General features: G+C 48.1%; 1 long non-coding RNA gene across 1 annotated transcript; it reads left to right on the forward strand.

Moving 5' to 3' along the window:
* The first annotated feature begins 4812 nt into the window (after positions 1-4812).
* Positions 4813-15641, forward strand: LOC130541400 (uncharacterized). The gene is made up of 3 exons (XR_008955451.1): positions 4813-5028; positions 5648-5763; positions 12937-15641. It is a non-coding gene; the product is annotated as an uncharacterized LOC130541400 (long non-coding RNA).
* The last annotated feature ends 1018 nt before the right edge of the window (positions 15642-16659 follow it).

Here is a 16659-nt window from a genome sequence, read left to right on the forward strand (position 1 = left end):
GGTGATGGGTGCACTAAAATCTCAGCCTTCACCATTATACAATTCATCCGTGGAACCAAAAACCACTTGTACCCCTAAAGCTATTGAAATAAAAAAAATAAAACTGATGCATAATAGGTATACATATTTTTGGGATACCGTTGATAATTTGGTATATTGACATAGTGTGTAAACATCAAATCCGGGTGATTCAGATATCCACCACCTTAAATATTTGCCTTTTCTTTATGCTATAATCATTCAAATTATTCCTATCTAACTGTTTTGGAATGTACAATAGATTATTGTAAACTATAGTCATCCTGCTGATCTATCCAACACTAGGTCTTATTTCTTCGATCTAATTGTATATTTGACCGGTTAATCAACCTCTCTCCGTCCTCTCAGGGCTTTCTTTAAACATAGATCAAAGAAAAAAAATTTGAATTGGGGGCTAACCCCTCTGTTTTTCTACGAAACCAGAAACCTTACGCTGTCTTCACACTTTCGCAACTTCCTTTTATTGGCATAATTTGAGCAAGTGTGTGTGTGAATGCGACTCTTGCCAGTTAGTTTTGCACCACTGGAGAGATGTGAAAGTATTTGCTCTTGCTGAGATGCAACGAGGGGTCGGGTCAGTGCTAACTTGACTACTCATTTCTATTTGACCTTGCAGAGAAGGTTCTTCCAAGAGCACTTAAAAACAATAGCCTTGCTGGGACAAAGTGAAAAACACTGTGAGAGCCTAGAACGTGTACACTGGAGAAAGACACAACGGGACACGAGAGCTGTCCCAGATATCCGAAGGGGGCTACCTGGGGAAGGAAGCAGATTCATTCTGTGCAGCCCAAAGAGGTGGAACTGGGCTGGGAGGGAGGATGTGGGTCTAAGGAAAGTCCCCCACGGACGCCGCTGTCTAAGAGCAGTGCTGTTAGCTCCCCATGGGTGGGGTTGTTGCAGCCGAGGCTGGGGGGCTAGTTGGCAGCCATGCTGCAGGAGGGGATACCAGCCTTGCGGGAGAGCCGTCTGTTAGCTCCTCACTTCTCGGGTCTTGCCCAACCCTGCCTTCATAAAAACTAGAAGAATCCTCCTTGTGAGTGGGATGATATGCCCAGGAATGTTGTGGTAGGGCTAGGAGAGGACAGGGAGAGTCAGCTGGGGCCTTGCCAAGAGCCCAGGAGGGGAGGTCCTGGGCCGGGTGGATAGCACCTCCCTCAGCCTCAGAACTCAGAGGCTGGCTCAGAGCCAACACCATTCTGCCCAGTTGTCAATGAAGACTTTCACTCTTAAGAGGGTGAAAGGCAAAACCTAAAGGATTTTTCCAACAGTTGTACTCTGTGGAAACCAAAGGAAAGAGTCATGGGTTCTGACAAAAGGTTAGAAAAGCTTTTGGGAGGAGAAGGCATTGAACCTTGATGAGTGGGAAGTTTAACTTCTGGGAAAGTTAAACTGAAATTCATCTGAGCTACATTATGCTCTTGGCTATCCTTCCTTTTAGCCTATTCAACCCAATTTAGTCAGCTTACCTCCCATCTTGGGCAGGGCCTGGAGTGGGAGTAGAGCTGGGGTGAGGTGGGACCACAGTGAATCAGACCCAGCCCCTGCCCACCAGGACCTGTAGTCTGGTCACTGATAATCCAGTAGAAGGCAGTAAATTGTGAGTGCCATAGAAAAGGTACCTTGTTGGGGGCTTGCAGGACAGACCATCACACCTGGCTGGGGATCAGGAATGCTTCATGGGGCAGTTCCTCTTTGAGATGTGTGCTGAGGGATGGGCAGGGCTTTTGAGTGAAGGAAGGAGGGTAGATGTGAGTCTCTATTATAATTCTTCGGCAAAAATATTCTAGTTTCTCTCTCTTAGTGGGTAGATTGGTAGGAAGATAAGGTTGGCTTTGGTAGGCTTTTTCTCTTTCAGGTATCCGATACCCACTCCTCACCTTAAAAGGTATCTGTGTCTGTAACTGTCCTTCTTAGGTCCAGAACAAAACTCATCTGTCAATGGGCTCCATGGATAGGGACCAGCAGGGGAGTTAATGGCCCTGGAGACAGAAGGGGCAGGAGGTCAGGAGTCAGGGCTTCGGGAGCAGCCAAGGGGCATTGGGAGGAAAGAGACTGCAGAGAGACTGAAAGGTAACTCATTACGTGACAAAGACTTATTGTTATTACTGATAATTTGCAGCAGGCACTGTGTTGGGAACTGGGTATCCTAAGATGAGGATAGCAGGGCGTCTGCCCCAGGGACCCCCCGCACGGAGGTGGCTGTGTCGGCAACAGTGGTGTCACAGTAGGTAAGTGCAGCGAGCAAAACAGGCCACAGAAGTGCGCACTGGTCCACGGTGACCCCAAGGAAGACATGATCCCCCTTGTCTGGGAGGTAAGGACAGCAGGCAGCCCACCTGCAGCTGGGAGTGGTGATGGGAGAAGCTGCCGGGCTGGCTTCTTGCAGGTCGGCTCTTAGAGTTGGGCCTTTTTGGCCAATTAAATGGTCTAACCTCTCCCTTACATTCAAGAACTTTCTCCATGAATTCTCAGTCCTGTGCTCACCCAGCCTCTGCCGCCTCTTTTGCTGTTGGGTGGCTGTGGTCGCCACAGGTTCTGCTGCACTTTAGAGACCGAGTCAGCCTTCTGGACTTCCCACCTGCTGGGTAAAACGCAAGTAACATGTGAGAGCCGCGCTCCTCAGGCCCCACCCCCTGTGGGTGATTGATTTCTAAGTAGGGGAAGCCCGCCCTCCTCAGGTCCCACCCCTTGTAGATGATTGATTTCTAAAGTAACAAGTGAGAGCCGCGCTCCTCAGGCCCCACCCCTTCTGGATGATTGATTTCTAAGCAGGGGAAGCCCGCTCTCCTCAGGCCCCACCCCTTGTAGATGATTGATTTCTAAAGTAACAAGTGAGAGTTGCGCTCCTCAGGCCCCACCCCTTGTAGATGATTGATTTCTAAGCAGGGGAAGCGCGGCCGCCCCGGGTTAGACACGCGTCTATTTGCTTGCAGATGTACACACACTGTCTCCGGCTTCTTCTGTGGCTTGGTAGAAGCCCCAGCTTTTTAACTTATTAAGCACAGCTCTTCCCTCTGTAGGACTGCAGGCAGGACAGTCCTCTTCCCGGGCTCACCGCAGCATTCAGTAGCTGCTTTGAAGGAACAGAATAAGGTTGCCACATGCCAGTCTGTCCTCCGGTCACTTCAGGGTTCCACTCACCGTGGGTTCAGGGCTTCTTTGATTCTTTGTTTCCTTTAGTTTTCATTCTCTCCTCTTCAGAACAAGAGTAGATGGTTCGGTGTATGCAAATATCACAGTTCCAGGTAACTTGAAGGAGCAGTTTGGATTTAGGTATTCATTCTTACTTTTATATGACCGTAGATATCTCTTTATGCAAATAAGACTTACTATTGTATTATAAGAGCAATAACCATGCACTGCTTCAAATGACATCATTTACATTTTTATTTTTGCAATAATAATATATTTAGGCAACAGAATCAATGCTACTTTCTGAGAGGTATTTTCTAATTTCTAATGTTGATGGGTTCAAAGACTTGCTATGAGTACATGGGTCACAGACACCACCTCATGCAAAGCAGAAAGGAAATAAATCAAGGAATGAGAACGAGAGCCAACACCATTCTTTCTTTTTTTTTTTTGAGACAGAGTCTTACTCTGTTGCCCAGGCTGGAGTGAAGTGGTGCAATCTTGGCTCACTGCAACCTCTGCCTCCCGGGTTCACACCATTCTCCTGCCTCAGCCTCCCGAGTAGCTGGGACTACAGGCGCGTGCTACCATGCCCAGCTAATTTTTTGTATTATTAGTAGAGACAGGGTTTCATCATGTTGGCCAGGATGGTCTCGATCTCCTGACCTTGTGACCTCCTGACCTCGTGATCTGCCTGCCTCGGCCTCCCAAAGTGCTGGGATTACAGGCATGAGCCACCGCGCCCGGCCGAGCCAACACCATTCTGCCCAGTTGTCAATTAAGACTTTCACTCTTAAGCAGAGTGAAGGGCCAAACCTAAAGGATTTTTCTCACAGTTGTACTCTGATTGTTTGTGGAAACCAAAGGAAAGAGTCATTGGTTCTGATGAAAGGTTAGAAAAGCTTTTGGGAGGAGATGGCATTGAACCCTGATGAGTGGGTCATTTGGGTAAACTAAAAAGTGGTGGTGGGGAAAGGAGGAGGGACGTAAAGGGGGAGCAGTCCCCTTGGCCCACTGCCTGTGTCCCCTTGGCTTTTCACTGGTGCAAGCTGAACTTGCATGCCGAAGAGTCCATGTCCCTCCCGCCCAGCAGAAACCCACACCTGTGACTGATGGGAGTGGTGGACAAATACCCACAACTTCCTCTCTCTACTCTTGGCTGAGGACAATTCTGAAGTGAGCCCTACACTGTCTCCCAGGTAGGATCAACTGTTAGTTGCTACAATGAGAACCTGCTGAAAAAGTACCCTTTATTGACTTCTTTTTGTTCCCCACTATCCTGCTGGTTTTTTCTGTCCCAAATATACTTGCACTTGAATCCTTGTCTAAGGGTCTGAGAATCCAACCTAAGATAAAAGATGTTTCAGTAGCTGGAACAAAACATGTAAATGGAATGGGTTGGGTGTATTTGAAAGGCATGAATGCTCCAAGGGGGCTAGTGGCTTGGAAGTTTAGAAGGAGATGAGACTAGAATGATAGGAGTCATGATGTGAAGTGTCTGAATCCTGAACAAAATGATCTAACTTTTTTGTAGACAATGGGAAACCATGGGGCTGATGAGGGTGGTGAAAACTTTCTCCAAGGTCTGCAAGCATCCGCTTCTCTGGCTCAGGCTCATGGGGCTATTTGCTTCTCTTTCAGCCCCTCCATTCTGAATCACTTACTTGTTAGGGATTCTGCAGGATGCACCTATGGTCCACCAAGTTGGTGTCTGCTTTTGAGGAGAACACTGAATTTCTTCTGGAGCTTCTTGAGCTTCTATGTGGAAAGAGCTAGGGTTTTTGGAAAAGGCCAGACTTTTCGAACAGTATAGGCTATTTTGGCATTAATTGGATTCTTCCTCATAGGCAGAAGAAGGTGAGTGGCTGGAACTAGTCATTCTAGTTCTTACAATCTCAGGAGGAACGTTTGATGCAAAGGAGTCAGACAGCTGTAAGAAGAGCTCAGCTCACTGAGTTTGGCATTCCTGGAGGCAAATAGGAAAAGACTTCCAGCCAGTGCTAGGGAGTCAGATGGCAGTTGCTGGTGACATTAGAGCTGTTCACCAGGGCTTCGCAGGAGGGAAAGCTGTCCATCAAACACACCCTATCTGCTGAGGGCCTCCTGGGCTTTGGAGAATGCCCCTCAGCCCTGGTGATTATCTGAGACAGTGGTGGGTGTCCAGGAAGTTTGCAATAAGGAGGCCCAAGAGGCTGTTCTTGTTCATCCAAAAGGAGTGGAAAGGAGACAGGGAGGTATGTCTGCTTTGTGGGGAAGGCCCTGGTGCTGGCTAACAGTAAGCAATGTGGTCTTGTAATGCTAGTGGGCAAAAAGCAAAGGGATGTCAGCAATCCAGCCTATGTTTGTTGAATGCATTTGAGTCAGGTCCTAGGCTGGGCATTGAGCGAGGGAGTCAGGAGAAGGAGCAAGATAAGCCCAAGGAATTCATGGTCAGGGGTCATCAAGAAGGTATACGCACATCTAACTGTAATTCCAGATGCAGTCTGACCTGAGCCACGAAGAAGTGCAGAGTCCCCAAGAGGCCAGAGAGCTCACGTCTGGTTAGAGTCAGGGTGTTTGATGGGAAGATGAAAGGAGGAGCTGGCATCTGAGGTGAGCCTTGTGGGATGTGCAGGGTTTGGATATATGGAGAAGGGCGTCGGGAGATGGGGAGTTTTATTCCCAGGGACATTACTGGGAGGGACTGAAGAATCACTCTAGGTCTAGCTCCTGGGGAGGGGTTCTTGGCTTACTGCCTGCCCTAAGGCCACCTTTCCCCTATGTGAGTTCCCCCTCTAGTCTTTTAGTCCTGGCACTTGGGTCCAGGAGCAGGAGTCCTGGCTCATCTTAGCATTTAGGGAGGCCACATCCCCTCTCTGGGGCACTGTTCCACCACTTAGAACACAAGGAAGTTGGGCTGGTCAAAGAGTATCTGTGTTAGGGAAGGGCCGTCTAGTTACATCCTCCACCTACCCTCGGTGAGAGGCACCGCCGGGCTTAGCCTGGTTTCTGACAGGAGCAGGGATGTCCCATCCCTCAAGGGTGTTCAGGTGTGTGTGGTAGGAAATTCACTGGAATGGCATTCTCTCACATTTTAGAATTCTTTCAGAGTAACACTTACCCCATACATCTACTTCCCCCTCCCACACTTACCACCCCCAATGAAACCACAAAGCCAGGTTGCCGGCGATACATGATGTGCTGTGCCCAGCCGACTCCGAGGGAATGGGCCTGCTGCCAAGCTCCGTGCAGGCTTGCCTTGCGGGGAGAGCTGCCGGCTCATTAAACCCCTTCATTTGTGAGCCCATGAATGCACACTCCGCATGCCGAGGTGCAACGTGAGTCTAATGAAAGAATTATTAATGTGCACACCTCAAATGCAAATAGAATAAGGCCCCCACAAAAACACTCTCGGAAGTTAACCGGAATGCTTATGCACTGCCAGTAGAGGGGTGGCTCACCCTTTTTCTTGCCAGCCCATTCTGAATCTGGGCATTTCTCCTGGGAAGTTCTTCCTCAGATGGAGTGGAGGTCAGTCTTCCCGTGACTCTGACTTCAGGGCCCAGGTTATCTTGTGGCAAGCCCGAAGCCCTGCTCTTTCTTGTCTCCCAAATCCTGCTCTTCCATGCTCTTCTCTGACACTTCCTGTTAGTCACTTCTTGGAGTTCCTGGCTGGGTCGTCTCTGAAGGGCGTTCCTTGGCTCTGTTGCATCGTCTGCTCTGCAGTCTTTGGCTTGCCAGTACTGACCTCCTCAGGTCAATAGGACATTTAGTGTGTGCTGGGCAATAGGGCAGAGGAGGGATAAAGGATGAGTCACACAAGCCCTATGGGGGCTCACAGTCCAAGAAAGGAGAGAACATCCACCTGCAGATAAGTGCACAATGCTAGGTGCCTGAAAAGAGGCACAGAGGGGGCTCTAGAAATTGTAGGTGGGAATTCAGAGTCCTGTCCAGCTCGGTGGTGTTGGGAGAGAGGGAAGGGGATGGGAATGGGATGTTAGAAGAGATGTCTGGGAGAAGGTGGCTTTGAATTGGATCAAGTAGGATATACAGGATTTGGTCAGGCAAAGATGTGGAATAATCTAGAGAACAGTGAGCAGGAAGATGAAAAAGGCAGGGCAGATACATGAGACTGTGAAGAGGTCAGTTTGGCAGATGCAAAGTACACAGGGTGTGGTTGGGGTTAGAGAGAGTTGACGCTGGGGAGACAGGTGGTTCCCATTATGAACAGACTTGAGTGTCATTTTATGGACTTTAGATCTGGGAGATGCCTATTGTCTGTCTCACTAGATCTAGTCTCCACTCCACGGTGGTAGACTGTTTGCAAACCCATCCTTAGTTATTCCCCTCCTGGATCCATGCCCCCTTGTGCTGTAACTTTGACTGCTCTCCCACTCTGATTCTGAGCTCTGACATGTAACTTGCTTGGTCAATGGGATGTCAGCAGTTGTCTCTGCATAAGCAGAGACTTGAAAAATGATTGCGCACTGGTGTTTGTCCTCTCTTGCTGCTCCTGGAATCCTGCTGCCACATGAATGAGCATGCTGAAGGCTAAGAGGCTATGTGGATGGAGAAGCACTGAAGCTCCCCGTCTGGCACTCAGCCGACCATAGATGCCTGAGTGAGTGCTAGCAGAGGTCAGTGGGGCCTGGCCCAGAGCAGCGGAACTGCCCAGCTGAGCTCAGCCCAAATTGCCAAGCTGCAGAATTGTGAGCTAAAAAATGGTTGTTGTTTTAACATTCTAAATGTTGGGGTGGTTTATTATGCAGCAAAAACCAACTGCCATAGGTATAATCCCAGATTCAAAGGATCCAGGTTTCGAGGTCCTGGGATATGGTGGAACATATTTTGCATGTGGGAGGAATGTGAGCAACTGTGGCTGCAGCACAGACTATAGGTTGAAAACCAGCCACTAGCCACATATTATTCCCCTCCTCTCAAGTGATAGAATCTATTTTTCTTTTTCTTTCTTTTTTCTTTCCTTTTTTTTTTTTTATTTGAGTTGGAGTCATGCTCTGTTGCCCAGGCTGGAGTGCAGTGGTGTGATCTCAGCTCACTACAACCTCTGCCTCCTGGGTTCGAGTGATTCTCCTGCCTTAGCCTCCTGAATAGCTGGGATCACAGGCACCTGCCACCATGCCCAGCTACTTTTTGTATTTATAGTAGAGATGGGGTTTCACCATGTTGGCCAGGCTGGTCTTGAACTCCTGACCTCAGGTGATTGCCCCATCTCAGCCTCCCAAAGTGCTGGGATTACAAACATGAGCCACCATGTCCAGCCAGAATCTGTGTTTCTAACCCTTGATTTGGTGATGACCATGTGACTTATTTCATCCAAGTGGACAGAAGCAAGTGTGATGTAGGCAGAAGTATGAAAAGTGGTTGTACTTTGGGGCTTGCCTGCTTGCTATTCTTGAAACTGTTTGGCTGCTTTATAAACAAGTCCAGGCTAGCACTCTGGAGAGTGAGAGATCCATGTCAAGAGAGGCCCCTATCTTTCTAACCATCTCCAATAAAGCCATTCTAAAGTGACTGGTCCTAGATAACTCGCCAATCAACTGCAGATACATGAGTGAGCCCAGCTGGGATAGCCAAGATCAGCCTACAGCAGACGAGAAGAACTGTCCAATTGAGCCCAGCTTTAATTGCTGAATTGCTAGACTGAAAAACCAAGGGCTAAATCAATGGTTACTGTCTTAAGGCACTACATTTTGGAGTGGTTTGTAAAAGAACCCATGCTTCCTGCTCTGTAGCCAGGAGGCTGTCCTGTACAGGTTGCATCAGTGGGTTCCCATGCTCTTTGCCTTTGGCCAGCAAGAAGATATTGAGACCGAGGCATTTGTTTCCCTGATTCTTATCCTGCTGGACTGTGGTTTGGCCACAGCCTCTGTCAATGGCTCTGTCCACAGCTCACTTTCAGGGTGCTAGCAATCACTCCTTTCCACGTCTATTCAGGTCCCTGGTGCTGCCAGCTCTGGGGTTCTTCAACATTCCTCAACACTCCCACACCTTTGTCTCTGCTCCGTTACCCCATTTGCATGGCCACCTGTGTCCCGAAAAGACCCTCACTGACTACTTTGTTCTGTGCACAATGAGCAGCTGAAGATTGTCCAGTAAATAGAAACATCCGGTTTAGGAAGAGTGAAACAGAGCTCCTGCTCTAACGGGTCCTGCTGTGGGCACCCCACAAATGCTGCCTTGGCTTGGGCATTTGGAAAGTCATGCTGGAGAATGAGGCTGCCAAGGAGCAACTTTTCCCAGCTGGCTCTCAGGAGCCATCTGGATCTTTGCTTTCTGCAGGGAGTAGTCATCACCCCCTTTCCTGCCAATTCCCCTAAGTTAAAGAATAAAAAATGAGCCCTTCCAGTGCCCCTGGCACCCTTCCTCTCCTTGACAGGATTTTTCTTGAGCACTTTTAGTCAAGCATTAGGCAGCGCATTAAGCAAATCAGGAAGTCAGTTTGGCTCCAGGACATTTGTTCAAAGGACCACAGCCTTGACCCATCTTTTCCACACAATCACCCATGCAGTTAGGACCCTCCAGTGACAGAACTCCCACCAGTGTCTGCCTCTGTGCAAGGCCTCATATGGTTAATAATAGTAATAATTAATGGTGGTGGTGGTGGTGATGATGATGATGATAAATGGCAAGGCAAACTGAGAATCTGCCTCTTCCACCACCATGGCTATTACCTTTGACGGAGATGAATTTGGACCTCTGTGTCAAGTTCATACGGGAAGTTTGTAATGGAAGTCAGAGCTGGAATGAGGAAGCGTTAGTAGGGGTGATATATGTTTCTCATCTAGAAGGGTAGCACTTGGAAGGACATGTATCTCCTCAGTGGTGAGAAGTGTTTGATTCTAGCTACTTCAGGGGAGAATCAACCACACACAGCCCAGCTTGGAAGCCCTTTCCACCATTTTTCTCCACTGGCCCAGACACAGGATTAGAGCTGACCCCTCCCTTTGAGGGAGCCGCAGGTACTCAGAGTTGCTCTTCCTCTCTTGGTGGAGCAGTTAGAGCCACTTGGGGATGGAAGGCACTGACACTGCACATGTGAGGCTGTCCAATGGACAAGACACACTGTGGGACTTGGGAGACTGAGACTTGATTTTTTCCTGAAGAGATAAAGGACAGAATCCAGGTAGGGAAGAAGGGGATTTGGTAACATTTGAAGGGATGTTGAGAGATTCATGTCTGCATTCACCTTTTGGGCAGGACAATTCTTTATTATGTGGTACCATCTTGTACATTCTAGGGTGGATTGTGTTCCTGATCTCAGTCCACTAAAGGCCAGTAGAGTCTCCCAGTCATTGTGACCATTAGAAATGGCTTATTCCTCTTCCAAGCACTCCTAGGATGGGCTGGAAGGACAATACCGTGCCTGGTTGAGAAACACTGGAGGGAGAGGGCTGCGGGAAGGGAGAAAGAAAGCAGAGAGCTAGGGAAGAAGGGAGATACGTGTGGGAAATTTGGATCGCTAGTTTCCAAAGGCCTGGAGTACCCTCTCCTGAGAACTCTCACTCCCTTCTTTGACTCTGTATGGCACATGACAGTGACAATGACCCTTGAGTACAGAAATACTTAAACCTTCAGTGGAGACTAGAGAAGATGAGGCAGTGAAGCAGGCGAGGCAGCATTTGGAACAGATAAGCGAAGTCTCCCTGATCAGTGATGGCCAGTGGCCTCCATTACCATGGGTTCCTGTGTGCCGAGGATCATCTATCTGAAGGCAAAGTCCTGAGTAGACTGAAGATAAGGTTCATCTCCTGAGCTTCCCCTAGATCAGAAGACACAGTCTGAGGGGCAGAGGAAAGGAAGGACCTGGCCCCTGGGTTACAAGTTAAATTAACTCAGACTGATTCCTGCTGGTCCTGCCAGAAATGTTCTTCCGCCAGGTCTTGCATGGCTGGCTCCTTCTCTTAATTCAGGTCTTTGCTAAACTAGATCTCTCCTCCTTACTCCTCAAACCTCTATCCTTTATCCTAGTTTCTTTTCTTTTCTTTTCTTTTCTTTTGAGATGGAGTTTTGCTCTGTTGCCCAGGCTGGAGTGCAGTGGCATGATCTGGGCTCACTGCAACCTCCGCCTCCCGGGTTAAAGCGATTCTCCCACTTCAGCCTCCTGAGTAACTGGGACCATAGGCATCCACCACGCCTGGCTAATTTTTGTGTTTTTAGTAGAGAGGAAGTTTCACTGCCCATTTAGGTCCCCAGTGCTGCCAGCTCTGGGGTTCTTCAACATTCCTCAACCCTCCCACACCTTTGTCTCTGCTCCATTACCCCATTTGCATGGCCACCTGTGTCCTGAAAAGACCTTCACCGACTACTTTGTTCTGTGCACAATGAGCAGCTGAAGACTGTTTAGTAAACAGAAACATCCGGTTTAGGAAGAGTGAAACAGAGCTCCTGCTCTAAGGGGTCCTTCTGTGGGTGCCCACAAATGCTGCCTTGGCTTGGGCACTTGGAAAGTCACGCTTTCCAGTGATCAGCCTCCCAAATTGTTGGGGTTACAGGCATGAGCCACCACACCCAGCCTCTAGTTTATTTTTCTCAAAGTACTTGTCAGTATCTTATGTTAGATTTTAAAAATTCATTTATTACCTTTTATATAATTCTGCCCATGAGGGCAGTGGCTTGGTCTGTCACATTCACTTCTGGCATGTAATATGTGCTCAACAAATGAATAAGTGAGTGGATTACTCAGTTTGTACCAGGTGCTGTGCTAAGTAATTTGCATCCATTGTCTCATGAAAATCTCAAGGATTCTTTAAGGTAAGTATTATATCATCTCCATGTTTTGCAGAAACCAAGACTTAGTGAGTTTAAGTAACCCCCCCCCAAGGTCATATAGCTATTTATTAAGTGGTGCAATAGGATTTGATTGACTCAAGTGCCCACAGTCTTGCAGGAAAACAAATACAAAGATATAAATCATTGTACTATAGGGAAGCAAATTCTTAATGTCCCAAGAGAAGAGCTGGATGCAGGACTATGGCAATTTAGGAGGGGACAAGTATTTTCAGTTGAAAGTGGGAATGAATTGGAGGAGGAGATTAAATTTGAGCTGAGCCCTGGAGGATAGTATGATGGCTAATTTCCTGTGTCAGTTGGCTAGGTTATGGTGTCTAGTTATTTGGTCAAAATTAAATCAGCAGACTTTGAGTAAAGATAATCCTCCATAATGTGGATGAGCCTCATTCAATCAGTTGAGGGCCTTAAGGGAAATGTCTGATATTCCCTGACAAAAAAGGAATTTTGCCTCTAGAGTACCTTAGGACTCAAACTGCAACACCAACTCTTTCCTAGGTCTTCAGCCTACTGTCCTTCCCTGTAGGTTTTGGACTAGCCAGTCCCCAAAATCACATGAGCCAGTTCTTCAAAATAAATCTCTCTCTCTCTCTCTCTTTCTCTGTATAGATATATATGCATACACACATCCTACTGGTTCTGTTGCTGTGGAGAACCCTGACTAACACAGATGGACATTTAGGTGTTTAGGTGTGTGGAATTGGGGCAGGGAAAAGAACTGTGAGCAGGAGCTGGAGAGGCGTGGACGGAGCTGTAGTGATCTGGAGGCTCTGGAGCAGAAGATCACCATAGGGAGGGAAGTGGTGGGGTGGAGACCGCCCTGGACAGGAAGCTGGGGCCAGCATGTGGAGGGCAGGGAACGCCAGAATAAGGGTTTTAGGAACTCTCATTGTCTTAGGAAGTAGAAGATCCTTGAGTGACAAGGGTAAGACAACAGGGTCCACTCCCCATCAAAGGCCTCCGATGCTTCTCTTTCAGCAGGAAATCAACATTCAAGGGGAGACCCAATGAAGAAGATAGTGCCAGAACTTAATGGAGGCAGCCCAAGAGGAACGTGTACCTGGGGAAGTCAAGAGCTATTTCTTGGACATTTGTGCCTCTATTCCAAACTCTTCTCTCAGAGTAGATGACAACTCAGGAAGGAGCCAGAGATCTTCCTCAGTTGACTTGTTCAGAAATATGATTTGGGATTCAGTCTGGCCCGAAGCCATGCTTCCAGCCTCATCTCCACTGTGCACTTTCCATGGCGTTCTGTCTTGGTCCACTTGGCTTGTGTAGCTGCCTGGCCTGGGTTGTCCTCCCCACCCTTGTCTGCTTGGTGGCACTTGGCCCTGTTCTAATTGCTTCTGCTCGGGCAGCTTCTCTCCTCCCTCCTCTGTGCTCTGAGCACACTGGACAGATTCCTGTTAGAGCTGTCACTGTCTTCCTGCTGTCTGCCCACTGACCTTGGAGCTCCAGGAGGACAGGAGCCTTATCTTACCCCACGACATGGCTTATGCCCAGCCTGGTGCCAAAGTGGTCTGGAGGTATCTGTAGGCTGAATGAAATTCTTCCCTCTGGGATGCCCTTTAAAGTTGTTTTCTTTCTGGAACCTGGGGCAGTGACTGGAATGGTTGGAATGTGGCCTTGGTTTGCCATTGGGTGTTTTGTTCCTCCGAGCATTGGCTGGACTCTCTGGTGATTTCTGGTCTTGGAGGACTTCCTGTTTTAAATGTCCGTGGGGTTGTGGTTCCCGAGCTGCTGCACTGTCTCCCATAACCTTTCTCTCTATCCTGGCCTGGTCTCTCTTCCACACCAGAACTTTCCTCTAGATCAATGGTCCAGGACCATCAGAACCAGTGAACCACACTCCTGACCATTCTCCAAATAGTCATTTGGCCAAATACGAGGTACGTGGCAGCTCTTTCTTTTCTGGACCCCAATTCACCTCTGAGCAGCTTCCTTCTCCCAGGAGCTGAAGCTCCCCCACGATGTCTCAATGCCAGGCAGATGCGTTTGACCTTCTGCCTCTTGGGGCCCTCACCAAGCTAAGGGATTTTTAATCATTCAACTAATGTATTACAGTGGGAAAGACACCCCACTAAGGGGCTTCACTAAATATCCTTTCCAGTTGATAAGATCATTTTTTTTTAATCCATCTACAGACTCTTGAGTTTTAAACCCCATAAGTTATTTACCATACGCTTGTATCCCCTACAGTGATTTTTAAAGTGCCATGGCTGTTTCTCCACTGGCTGTGGAGTGAGCTGATGTTACTGCAGGTTGAGGTTGAGCCACTTTGCTTCACCGACGGTTCCAGGAGTCCTTTTGGGCACTGACTGTGGGTCCGGTCCTGAGCTGAGTGCACAGAGGGGAGGTTGAGGGAGTCAACACAACTCAGAGGTGTCCTTGTTCTCCAGGGGCTCTAGGTTCTGACCTGCACCCAACCACAAGCTGACTTGAGTCAAAAAGTCACAAAGTGTGACTTGGGGTTTTCTATCCCAGGATCTTGGCCAGAGCTTCATTTGGAAGCCCCAGAGACCTGGACCAGACTTGCAGGTAGACATTCACCAATGTGTGATTTGAGGGCTGCTCAAAGGGACCTCCCCACTTCCCACATGGAGCACTGTCGGGATTAGCCATCACCAGAAACTCCTTTCCCACAGGACAGAGCCCAGACAACTCATTCTGTCTTCAAAAGCCACCACTGTCTGGCACCAACCCACTTTTCCAACCTCCACCTCCTGCGACTTCAGCCACATGGAACAAGCATGGACTGATGTTCTCTATACCTTTCCAACTCCAGCTCTTGGCTTCTGCGGTTTTCTCTGCCAATGAGGCTGTGCTGTCTATTACTGAGTAAGAATATTACCATACACTTAGCACCTTTAAACAATACACACTTATTATCTCATAATTTCTGTGGGTCAAGAATTCAGGTGTGGCTTAGCTGGGTCCTCTGAAAGGCTGCAATGAAGATGTCAGCCAGGACTGTGGTCTCAATCCAAGCTTCAGCTAGAGAAGGATCTGCTTCCCAACTTCGCATATGTTGGTAAGATTCAGGCTCTTGCAAGTGATCGGACCAAGGCCCCCAGTTTGTTGTTGGCTGTTGGCTGGAGGCTGCCCTCAGTTTCTAGCTGGTTGTGGGCAGTTGCCTTGAGTTCCTTGCCACATGAGCCTCCTCACCATGAATGCTTGCTTCTTCAAAGCCGGTGAGAGAGAGGCTCTTCTAATAAGATGGACTTTACAAGCTCACATTATGTAATCACAGAAGCAACACCTGTCACCTTTGTTATACTTTATTGCTTAGCATCAAGTCACAATTCCTGCTGATACTCAAAAGGTAGGGATTACATCAGGGCGTGGGCACCAAGAGGTGGGGATCATGGGGCCACTTTAGCCTCTGTCTCCACCCATCTCCTTCTCCCAACCTCCCTGTCCACTCTAGAAACAGCAACCTAGTAAAATTCATGAAAACTTCCCTTAGTCACCTCAACCACAGGGCTTTGCTTACATCATTCTTCAGTACTTCATTCATTTATTCAACAAAAGACATATTGAGCATCTGCCGTATGCCTGGAGCTGGAGGTAGTATAGTATAATGGTTAAGGCTTCAAGTTCTGGAATCAGAGTCTCTTGTTCCAAATCCTGGGTCTCCACTTCATGCTGGGTCTCAATAAACTCATCTCTAAATAATACTAGGAGATTTGTAAGTTTGAAGGTTAATTGTATGTGTCAACTTTCCTGCGTCATGGGGTGCCCAGGTATGGGGTCATACATTATTGTGGGTATTTTTGTAACATTTAATGTTAATCTCATCCAAAATTAATAATGAGGTGAGTGGGCTTTATCCAGTAAGTGGAAGCCCTGTGTGGAACAAAAGTCTGACCCTCCCCCTAGTAAGAGAGAATTCTTCCTATTTGGTGGCCTTTATCAGAACTTCCTGGTTCTATGGCAGCTGTCATCCTTCTGACTTGAACCGGAGCATCAGCTCTGCAGATTTTGGACTTGCCAGTCTCCATAACTGTATAAGTCAATTCCTTATGCTAAATCTCTTTTTATATATCCCCTATTGGTTCTGTTTTTCTGGAGAACTTGACTCATACAGTTAGGTTAAATGAAATCGCACATGTAGAAAACAGCATGGAGCTGGGCTCCTAGTAAGAAATCAATGAAGATTAAATTTTATTTTAGGGGCTGGAGAACCAGTAATGATTCAGTGGGATGTTGTCCAGCCTTCATGGAGCCCATGCAGCCTTTCTCATGAGTGATTGCGTGTGTGCTGTACCTCCCCAGCAGGGCTCCAGGGACGTGTCTGAGAGCAGATCACACTGTCTGTCTTCTCTGTCACCTCCCTTGCCCCTAGCTTGGGTCTGGAACACTCAGGGCTTCAGTGACTGGGCGCAGGATGGATGCCCGCCAACCCAACACCCCTTGGCAGTATGCCATCGGCAACAGGGCAAATCTACTTGATGCCAGTCCTCACGCCCCCTCCGTGCAGCCAACCACGCTGGTTTTCCAGCTTCCACATTTGTCATGTAGTGTGCTCAGATGCTCCGTTCTTCCTCTTCATTCTGTGGATGAGAAATTATGGCCAACCAAGAGTTCTGCCTTCCTCCTTCCGTGCTTGCTGCTTGATGAAAGTGGGTTGCTAGTGTGTCATGTGGATACATTTCTCAGTCTGAGAACACAGGGAGTGGTGCTGGGAGTGAGTGGGCAGAG

This window comes from Pan paniscus, chromosome 2 (genome assembly GCF_029289425.2).
Source record: "Pan paniscus chromosome 2, NHGRI_mPanPan1-v2.0_pri, whole genome shotgun sequence".
Lineage (NCBI taxonomy): Eukaryota > Metazoa > Chordata > Mammalia > Primates > Hominidae > Pan > Pan paniscus.